The sequence below is a fragment of the Dendrobates tinctorius genome, unplaced genomic scaffold (genome assembly GCF_039654945.1).
Source record: "Dendrobates tinctorius isolate UK_male_01 unplaced genomic scaffold, ASM3965494v1 ptg000203l, whole genome shotgun sequence".
Taxonomy (NCBI): Eukaryota; Metazoa; Chordata; class Amphibia; order Anura; family Dendrobatidae; genus Dendrobates; species Dendrobates tinctorius.
In genome coordinates this window covers 20,937,774-20,947,598 of record NW_027361870.1, presented here as the reverse complement: position 1 = coordinate 20,947,598, position 9,825 = coordinate 20,937,774, and the positions used below count along the sequence as shown (strand labels likewise).

General features: G+C 47.8%; 1 long non-coding RNA gene across 1 annotated transcript in view; it reads left to right on the top strand.

The window, feature by feature from the left end:
• The first annotated feature begins 3,278 nt into the window (after positions 1-3,278).
• The window catches only part of LOC141057216 (uncharacterized), a 38,680-nt gene continuing 32,133 nt past the window's right edge, over positions 3,279-9,825 (top strand). The window contains exon 1 of the long non-coding RNA XR_012222010.1: positions 3,279-3,474. This is a non-coding gene — a long non-coding RNA (uncharacterized lncRNA). The remainder of the gene's footprint in view (positions 3,475-9,825) is intronic.

Genomic DNA, 9,825 nt, shown 5'->3' with positions numbered 1-9,825 from the left:
CTGGGAAATCATCGTTCGCGGGTAATAATTGTAATCACAGATCCCCATCACTAACGTTGTTCAGTGGGTTATCTTCACCTGTAAGCGACAAACGCTGGCCTTTTCAGTGTAGTGCACATGCAGCCACGGACATGTAAGGGCATGACACACCAGTTATTGGCCAATCTCATGTGCCAGAGCCTCACGTGTCCCTCTAGTAAGCCGGACTCGGACCGCGGGGCATGACGGAGTCTCGTTCGTTAACGGAATTAAGCTTGCAATGTGTGCATCTTTTCTGTAGCTTGCATGGTTGAGGTTTCCCAGGTGGAGTCGAATTAAACCGTAGGCTCCACTCCTGGTGGTGCCCTTCTGGACATTCCTTTAAGGTTCAGCTTTGCTACCATACTGCCCACGTAAAACAAACACTTTGCCTTCATGAACGCTGTTTGGAGGGTCATGACTCGTGGGAATAATGCCGCCCAATCAGTTAACCTGCTAGAGAGATCCTTTGTTGCTCCCAAGCATGACATCACACTCCCTAGGAGGAAGGTAATGCCACTGTGGCGACCGTACTCCTGGGGGCGACACAAGTGCACTGATGCCCAGCCACTGCTCGATGAATCTGCTGGTACATTGACCCAGACCACTACATTCCCCTCGCACGCTACACGGCCTGAATCTGACCCTGATGAAACTCAGGTTACCCTTCCCATATACAGTTCCATCTTACACGGTGACAAAGAGGAAGCTGCAGATGAAAGTGCAGGTTCGGCCCACCCGCCATCAGACACACCACCGTACTATCAGGGGCCCTGTGCCAGTGCCGTCGCCAACGAGTGGGCCCCCCCTGCTTGCTCAGGATCACAGCACTTGCAAGGTTGAAATACTGTGCAGTGAGATGGAAGATGGGGACGACGAGGAGTCCAGACTAGTAAAGGGATTCCCTAGCGAGGAGACTTATTTGATTGTTTTCAATGTTGGGACAGTAATTTTTGGGGAGCACTATACTCTGGAGAATGATAGATGGGGCCCACCATACACTGGAACATTCCAAAGGTGGACATCAGACACTGGAGCAGCATTTACAGGGCCCATTATACACTAGAGCATTAGAAATGGGGCCCATTATGTTTGGAGCATTATTTGGGCCCATAACACAGTGGAGCTTCATCCATGGGGACCAACATATACTGTAGCATTATGTGGAGCTCATCATATACTGTTTCAAACATTATATGGGACCAATGATTCTGTATGGAGAAATAGATGGGCCTCGTCATGAGATGTAAAAAGTGAAGTATTTTTCATTGTACTATACCGCTATTTCTCTGCCGTATCGGAGCATGATGAGTTGTGGTATGTGTTAAAGGGGCGCTCTTTCACCCAGGGCACATGAAAACCTGGAGCCAGCCCTCCCCCCCCACAACTTTAGCCAAATAACCCCCATTTTTCAGTGCGTAACTTGTATTATGAAGTTAATTAAGGTTGACAAGCTTAAGTAAGAAGAATTGATGCTTTTGGCATTCAAATGGGCACTGTAGGTGTGTTTCCTGTCCTCCTCTCACTGCCGACTTTTATTCCCCATTGACTTACATTGGGTTTCGTGTTTCGGGACGACCCCGACTTTTCCCTATAATCGGACGATCTTCCTCGACCCGACTTTTGGAAAAGTCGGGTTTCACGAAACGAAACTCGACCCTAAAAAACCAAAAGTCGCTCAACTCTAATATAGACTGCTGTATATACAATATATACTGTAGGTGCTACTGCTGTATACAATCACTGTATCACCTATATAATGTATGTACAGCAGTCTATGTACGTTAGATAGATGATACTGCAACTGCTTTGTATATATACGTTATATAGGTGATACTGCTGTATATATACTGCGACTATACAGTGCAATCACAGTATTATTATTTCTTTATATAGCGCCATTAATTTCATGGTGCTGTACATGAGAAGGGGGGTTACATACAAAGTTATAGATATTGTTAACAGTAAACAAATTTACAATGACAGACTGATACAGAGGGGAGAGGACCTTGTCCTTGCGAACTTACATTCTATGGGATAGTGAGGAAGAGACAGAAAGGTCAGTTGTGCAGCAGCTCTGGTGGTGATGAGGTGGCAGCTCAGGCGGTGGTGAGGTGGCAGAATGGTTATTGCAGGCTGTAAGCTTTCCTGAGAAGATGAGTTTTCAGGTTCCGTTTGAAGGATCCGAGGGTGGTGGATAATCAGACGTGTTGAGGCATGGAATTCCAGAGGATGGGGGATATTCGGGAGTAATCTTGGAGGCGGTTGTGTGAGGAACGAATAAGTGTGGAGGAGAGTAGGAAGTCTTGGGAGGATTGAAGATTATGTGAGGGAAGATATTGGGAGATTAGTTCAGAGATATAGGGAGGGGATAGGTTGTGGATGGCTTTGTAGGTCAGTGTTAGTAGTTTGAACTAGATGCGTTGGTGAATTGGGAGCCAGTGGAGGGATTTGCAGAGGGGAGAGACAGGGGAGTAGCGAGGAGAGAGGTGGATTAGTCTGGCAGCAGAGTTGAGGACAGACTGGAGTGGTGCAAGAGAGTTAGCAGGGAGGCCACAGAGGAGAGTGTTGCAGTAGTCAAGGCGGGAGATAATGAGGACATGTACAAGAGTTTTAGTAGATTGAGAGCTGAGGAAGGGACGGATTCTGGAAATATTTTTGAGTTGGAGGCGACAGGAGGTGGCAAGAGTATGTATGTGTGGTTTGAAGGACAGGACAGTTTGAAGGACAGGGCAGAGTCGAGAGTTACTCCGAGGCAGCGGATTTCAGGTGCGGGAGAGAGTGTGATGCCGTTTACCATAATAGATAGATCGGGTTGGGAAGATACGTGAGATGGGGGAAAGATAATGAGTTCAGTTTTGTCTACATTGAGTTTTAGGAAGCGAGAGGTGAAAAAGGAGGATATGGCTGATAGACACTCCGAATTCTGGACAGCAGAGAGGTGATATCTGGGCCAGAGAGGTAGATCTGAGTGTCGTCTGTATACAGGTGGTACTGGAAGCCATAGGACTTTATGAGTTGTCCTTGGCAGGGCCGGATTATAGGCAGGGCAGGCGGGGCTTCAGCCCCGGGGCCCCCACCACAAGAGCTTCTAAGGGGGCCCCCACCACATTCCTGCTGGCTGCTGCAATGGCACTCCATCTTCTCCCCACCTAAAAGTGAGTGACCGTGGGGGCGGCATTATGTGCTCTGCTACCAGCAGCATCTACAAGTAGCGTGAACGCTGGTGCTGCTGGTAGCGTGCAAAGGCTTGTGATGAGATCACAGGAGGTAAGGTGTCAGGGCCCCCGATCATGTGACCCCTGTCTCCTCCCCTCCTGTGACCTCATCACAGGTCCTGTGCGCACAGCACAGAGCACTGAGAGCAGCCATGTATGTGGAGTGCGGCTCTGCGGGTGGAGGTCGGTGCTGGAGGCCCCATTATTCTCTATGTGGAGTGCGACTCTGTGGGTGGAGGTAGGTGCTGGAGGCTCCATTATTCTCTATGTGGAGTGCGGGTCTGCGGGTGGAGGTCGGTGCTGGAGGCTCCATTATTCTCTATGTGGAGTGCGGCTCTGCGGGTGGAGGTCAGTGCTGGAGGCTCCATTATTCTCTATGTGGAATGTGGCTCTGCAGGTGGAGGTCGGTGCTGCAGGCCCCATTATTCTCTATGTGGAGTGCGGCTCTGCGGGTGGAGGTCGGTGCTGGAGGCCCCATTATTCTCTATGTGGAGTGTGTCTCTGCGGGTGGAGGTAGGTGCTGGAGGCTCCATTATTCTCTATGTGGAGTGTGGCTCTGCGGGTGGAGGTCGGTGCTGGAGGCCCCATTATTCTCTATGTGGAGTGCGGCTCTGGGGGTGGAGGTCGGTTCTGGAGGCCCCATTATTCTCTATGTGGAGTGCGGCTCTGCGGGTGGAGGTCGGTGCTGGAGGCTCCATTATTCTCTATATGGAGTGCGGCTCTGCGGGTGGAGGTCAGTGCTGGAGGCTCCATTATTCTCTATGTGGAGTGTGGCTCTGCGGGTGGAGGTCGGTGCTGGAGACTCCATTATTCTCTATGTGGAGTGTGGCTCTGCGGGTGGAGGTCGGTGCTGGAGGCTCCATTATTCTCTATGTGGAGTGTGGCTCTGCGTGTGGAGGTCGGTGCTGGAGGCTCCATTATTCTCTATGTGGAGTGCGGCTCTGCGGGTGGAGGTCGGTGCTGGAGGCTCCATTATTCTCTATGTGGAGTGCGGCTCTGCGGGTGGAGGTCGGTGCTGGAGGCTCCATTATTCTCTATGTGGAGTGCGGCTCTGCGGGTGGAGGTCGGTGCTGGAGGCTCCATTATTCTCTATGTGGAGTGCGGCTCTACGGGTGGAGGTCGGTGCTGGAGGCTCCATTATTCTCTATGTGGAGTGCGGCTCTGCGGGTGGAGGTCGGTGCCGGAGGCTCCATTATTCTCTATGTGGAGTGCGGCTCTGCGGGTGGAGGTCGGTGCCGGAGGCTCCATTATTCTCTATGTGGAGTGCGGCTCTGCGGGTGGAGGTCGGTGCCGGAGGCCCCATAATTCTCTATGTGGAGTGCGGCTCTGCGGGTGGATGTCGGTGCCGGAGGCTCCATTATTTTTCTATGTGGAGTGCGGCTCTGTGGGTGGAGGTCGGTGCCGGAGGCTCCATTATTCTCTATGTGGAGTGCGGCTCTGCATGTGGAGGTAGGTGCTGGAGATTCCCCATTACTGGGCAGAGGGGGCAGTAACCTTTTCAGAGCTGAGACTATCTTGGTGCTTTTTTGTTGTCACTTTCTAAGAATCATAGCATTTTGTTCCTTGTACATGTGACCCAAGTATGGAAAACAGGAAGTAACAAAACACATATTGCAATGTCCCTTTCCTGTCCCCACATACAGTATAATTTTCCCACAGTATCACGTCCCCACATACAGTTTAATGTTCCCACAGTATCACCATCCCCCCACATACAGTATAATGTTCCCCACTACCGTCACCCCCACACAGTATAATATTCACACAGTATAATATTCCCACAGTACTGCCATCCCCCACACAGTATAATGTTCCCCCAGTACCGCCATCCCCCCATACACAGTATAATGTTCCCCCAGTACCCAGTATCAGCCCTTGGTTTATGCAGGACTCTGCTGTCTGTGCTGGTTCTCATCGTCCTGGATGAGGTGAAGTTTTTGTGGGGTCAGGGAGGGTTTACAGGGTGGATATAGCAGAGACGTGTGTGTACAAGGTGTACGGAGCGGAGCCGTGTGTGTGTATGAGATGTACGGAGCAGAGCCGCGAGTGTGTGAGGTGTACGGAGCTGAGCCCCACGTGTGTGTATGGAGCGGAGCTGCGTGTGTGCAAGGTGTGTGGAGCGGAACCGCATGTGTACAAGGTTTGCGGAGTGGAGCCATGTGTGTACTGAGTTGAGCAGTGTGTGTGTGCAAGGTGTACAGAACGGAGCCGTGTGTATGAGGCATAAAAAGCAGAACCGTGTGTGTATGATGTATGCGGTGCCATACAAGGTGTATGGTGGGGAGCATTCATACCTCCCAGCGAGACAGTCCCGATTTTGAGAGAGATACTGCCCTGGCTGGGATCTTACTTTTCGTGCGGACACAGGAGTACACGGCGGAGCCCCTAGGAGCACTTTAAAATTCGCATGTGACGTTCCACCGGAAGTGACGTGCTAGAAGCTGACCGGAAATTAGGTAATTTCGGGAGGAGATTGTGACGGAACCATGGAGGCACTTTAGGGAATGCTTCAGATCCATCACCATGTCCTCCTCCAACAGCGCGGACAGCAGGATCGCCTTGAACTTGGGGATGTCGGCCATGTGAGCGGATCGTTATATTTCCTGCATCGGGAGGCTCAGGTGGGCACTACAGTGGGAGCCGGGCTGCTATAGTATCTTTATAGAATCTTTCTATCTCTGTTTCTTTATCTCTCTAATCTTTCTTTTTTTTTTTTTTTCCTCTCTCTCTCTCTCTCTCTGTTCTTTCTTCTTTCTTTTCTTTCTTTCTTTCTCTGTTCTTTCTTTCCATTCTTTCTCTCTCTCTGTTCTTTCTTTCTCTATTTTCTTTTTTCTCTTTTCTTTCTGTCACGCCTCCTCTCCTGTCACGCCTCCTGTCCTGTGGATCTCCTCTGCCTGCTCGCCGCGTTCACGAGCATCGTGCGCCCGCCGCCTGCTGTGTACCCGCCAATCAACTCTGCAGCGCCACGGTGATTAACCCCCTTGCCTCCAGGCTCCAGCTAGCTATATATTGATCGGGGGAGCTGTATGCGCGAGAGGGGAGCTGTACATTTGGGCCTGTATACCTGGAGGAGGGAACTGTATAAAGACGAAACATTGGAGAACTGTATAACCTTGGGGGGGGGGGACAGCTGCCTGTATACCCTTGTAGGGGGCAAGAGCTGTATACCCGTTGGGGGGGAGTTGTATTCCCATGGGGGAGAAAGCTGCCTGTATACCCTTGTAGGGGGCAAGAGCTGTGTACCCTTGCGTGGGGGGGGGGAGCTGTACTCCGGAGATAATACAATAGAGAGCATATTGTTATACAGTAGTTAGCACCAATTGCTGCTGGTGAAAACTTTCCCTTTCTGCATTTTTATTATTCCTTGGCTGTCTTAACATTGGGTTCAATAAAAAAAATGTGAGTAACTCTTTCTGTCTATAATTGGACTGCTTTGAGTTATCCTGGACTGTATCGCTATTGTAGTACTGTAAATCTGAATGTGGCAGAACAAGAATAGGAAGCATTTAAAGAAACCAGGATGGATGAACACAGAACTTAAGCACATGCTAAAAAGGAAGAAAAAAATGTTTATAAAATGGAAAGAGGGAGGCATATCTAAAGAAGAATATAATGCTGTCTGCAGAACCTGCAGGGCACAAATCAGATTATCCAAAGCTGAAAATGAATTGAGGCTTGCAAGAGATGTCAAAAGCAATAATAAAGGATTTTGGGGATATGTCAAAAGTAAAAGAAAAGTCAAAGATGCTATAGGGTTTTTACAGGATGAAAATGATGAAATGGTAAGACAGGATGTTGAGAAGGCTGAACTTTTAAATTCCTATTTTGCATCTGTTTTCTCACAGAAAGGAAATGTAACATCAACTGTTATTCACTGTCCTATTAAGGGAATAGAAGAATCCAGGATATCTATAAACAGAAAGATAGTGAGGAAACACTTAGCTAACCTAAATGTATTCAAGTCTCCAGGTCCAGATGAATTACACCCCAGAGTACTGAAGGAGATAGCAGAAGAAATTTTTGAACCCCTCTCTATAATCTTTGAAAATTCTTGGAGAACAGGAGAAGTGCCAGAAGACTGGAGAAGAGCAAATGTTGTTCCTATCTTCAAAAAGGGGAAGAAGGTGGACCCAGGCAACTATAGGCCGGTGAGTCTGACTTCTATACCAGGAAAGATCTTTGAACAAATTATTAAACAACATGTATGTCAATACCTGGATAAGAATGAAGTGATTAAACAGAGTCAGCATGGGTTTGTAACTAATAAGTCATGTCAGACTAACTTAATTTCCTTCTATGACGGAATCACTGATTGGGTGGATCAGGGAAATGCTGTAGATATAGTATATCTTGACTTCAGCAAAGCATTTGACAAAGTCTCTCATACAATCCTTATTGAAAAAATGACTAAGTATGGAATGGACAAGGCAACTGTTAGGTGGATTCATAACTGGCTTAGTGATCGGACCCAAAGAGTGGTCGTAAATGGCTGCACATCCAGTTGGAAGAATGTCTCAAGTGGGGTACCACAGGGCTCTGTCCTGGGCCCTGTATTGTTCAACATCTTTATCAACGATTTAGATGAAGGAATTGAGGGTAAACTGATTAAATTTGCTGATGACACAAAGCTAGGAGGGATAGCTAATACTAGAGAAGAGAGAGAGAGGATTCAAAAAGATTTAAATAAACTGGAGAAGTGGGCAGCAACTAACAGAATGGTTTTTAACAGGTAGAAATGCAAAGTACTACATCTGGGCAATAAAAATGAAAAAAGCATATATAGAATGGGAGGAATAGGACTAAGTGACAGCACATGTGAAAAAGACTTGGGTATACTAATAGATCACAGACTGAATATGAGTCAACAGTGTGATGCAGCAGCAAAAAAGGCAAATGCAATTCTAGGATGTATTAACAGAAGCATACAGTCTAGATCACGTGAAGTCATTATTTCCCTCTACTCCTCTTTGGTCAGACCTCATCTGGAATATTGTGTCCAGTTTTGGGCACCACATTTTAAAAAAGACATCAACAAACTGGAGCAAGTTCAGAAAAGAGCGACCAGAATGGTGACCGGTCTGCAAACCCTGTCTTATGAGGAAAGGTTGCAGGATTTGGGAATGTTTAGTTTGCAAAAGAGAAGACTGAGAGGAGACTTAATAGCTGTCTACAAATATCTCAAGGGCTGTCACATTGTAGAAGGATCAACTTTATTCTCATTTGCACAAGGAAAGACTAGAAGCAATGGGATGAAACTGAATGGGAGGAGACACAGATTAGATATTAGAAAAAACTTTTTGACAGTTAGAGTGATCAATGAGTGGAACAGGCTGCCACGAGAAGTGGTGAGTTCTCCTTCAATGGAAGTCTTCAAACAGAGGCTGGACAGACATCTGACTGGGATGATTTAGCGAATCCTGCTTTGAGCAGGGGGTTGGACCAGATGGCCCAGGAGGTCCCTTCCAACTCTACGATTCTATGATTCTAAGAGGATAAGATTAGATTGTACATCTGAGTGCTACAGTTCGCGCTCTACTGTTATGGCTAAAATGTTAATGATATGGGGGCCCCCACCAGATTTTCTGCCCAGGGGCCCCCACCAACCTTAATCCGGCCCTGGTCCTTGGCCAAGACTATAGATGGAAAAAGTAGGGGCCCCAGGAAAGAGCCTTGGGGGACTCCAACAGATAGAGGGCGGGGTGAGGAGGTAGTGTGGGAGTGGGAAGCGCTGAATGTGTGGTCAGAAAGGTATGAGGCAATCCAGGACAGGGCAAGGTCTTTGATGCCAAGGGAAGAAAGAATTTTTAGCAGTAGGCAGTGGTCAACTGTGTCAAAGGCAGAGGACAGGTCGAGAAGGAGGAGGATGGAGAACTGTCTGTTAGCGTTGGCTGTGAGTAAGTCATTAGTATTTTTGGTCAGGGCAGTTTCAGTGGAATGGTGGGGACGGAAGCCAGATTGGAGGATGTCAAGGAGGGAGTTTGATGAGAGGTGGGAGGAAAGTTGAGCATGGACATGCTGTTCAAGTATCACTTGTATAATGTAGATATACTGCTATATATACAATACATACGTGATACTGCTGTATATAATCACTATATCACCTATATAATGCATACACATCATTCTATATACATTATATAGCTGATACTGTGACTACTGTGTGCATATGATGTATAGGTGATATTGCTGTATATGTGAGCATGTTGCGGGATGCAGTGACAGACAGAAGGCAGAGCAAGAGTTAATAACTTTACTTTAACAGGGGAATATTCTATACAGGGAGATAAACAGTTAAGTGAAGGAATAAAAGGATCAATTGCAAAGGATATGCAGAGTTAAAGAACAATGAATCAGGCAGTTCTTGTGAACCACTTAACGTGTCAGAAGTTCCTCAGACTGTGACTCCTGCTGGGAAGTCAATAGCACCATCAACGGCTGGCGGGGTGCTTATCCAGGAAGGTCCTGTAGGCAAAGAGGATCTGTCTTCTGGCGACAGCGGTCGGTCTCAGATACCTTCCGCTGAGCCCCTAGTCCATAAGTTGATGCAGCCAAGTCAAGGCCGCAGCGCTGTCCTAGTCCAATGTAGACC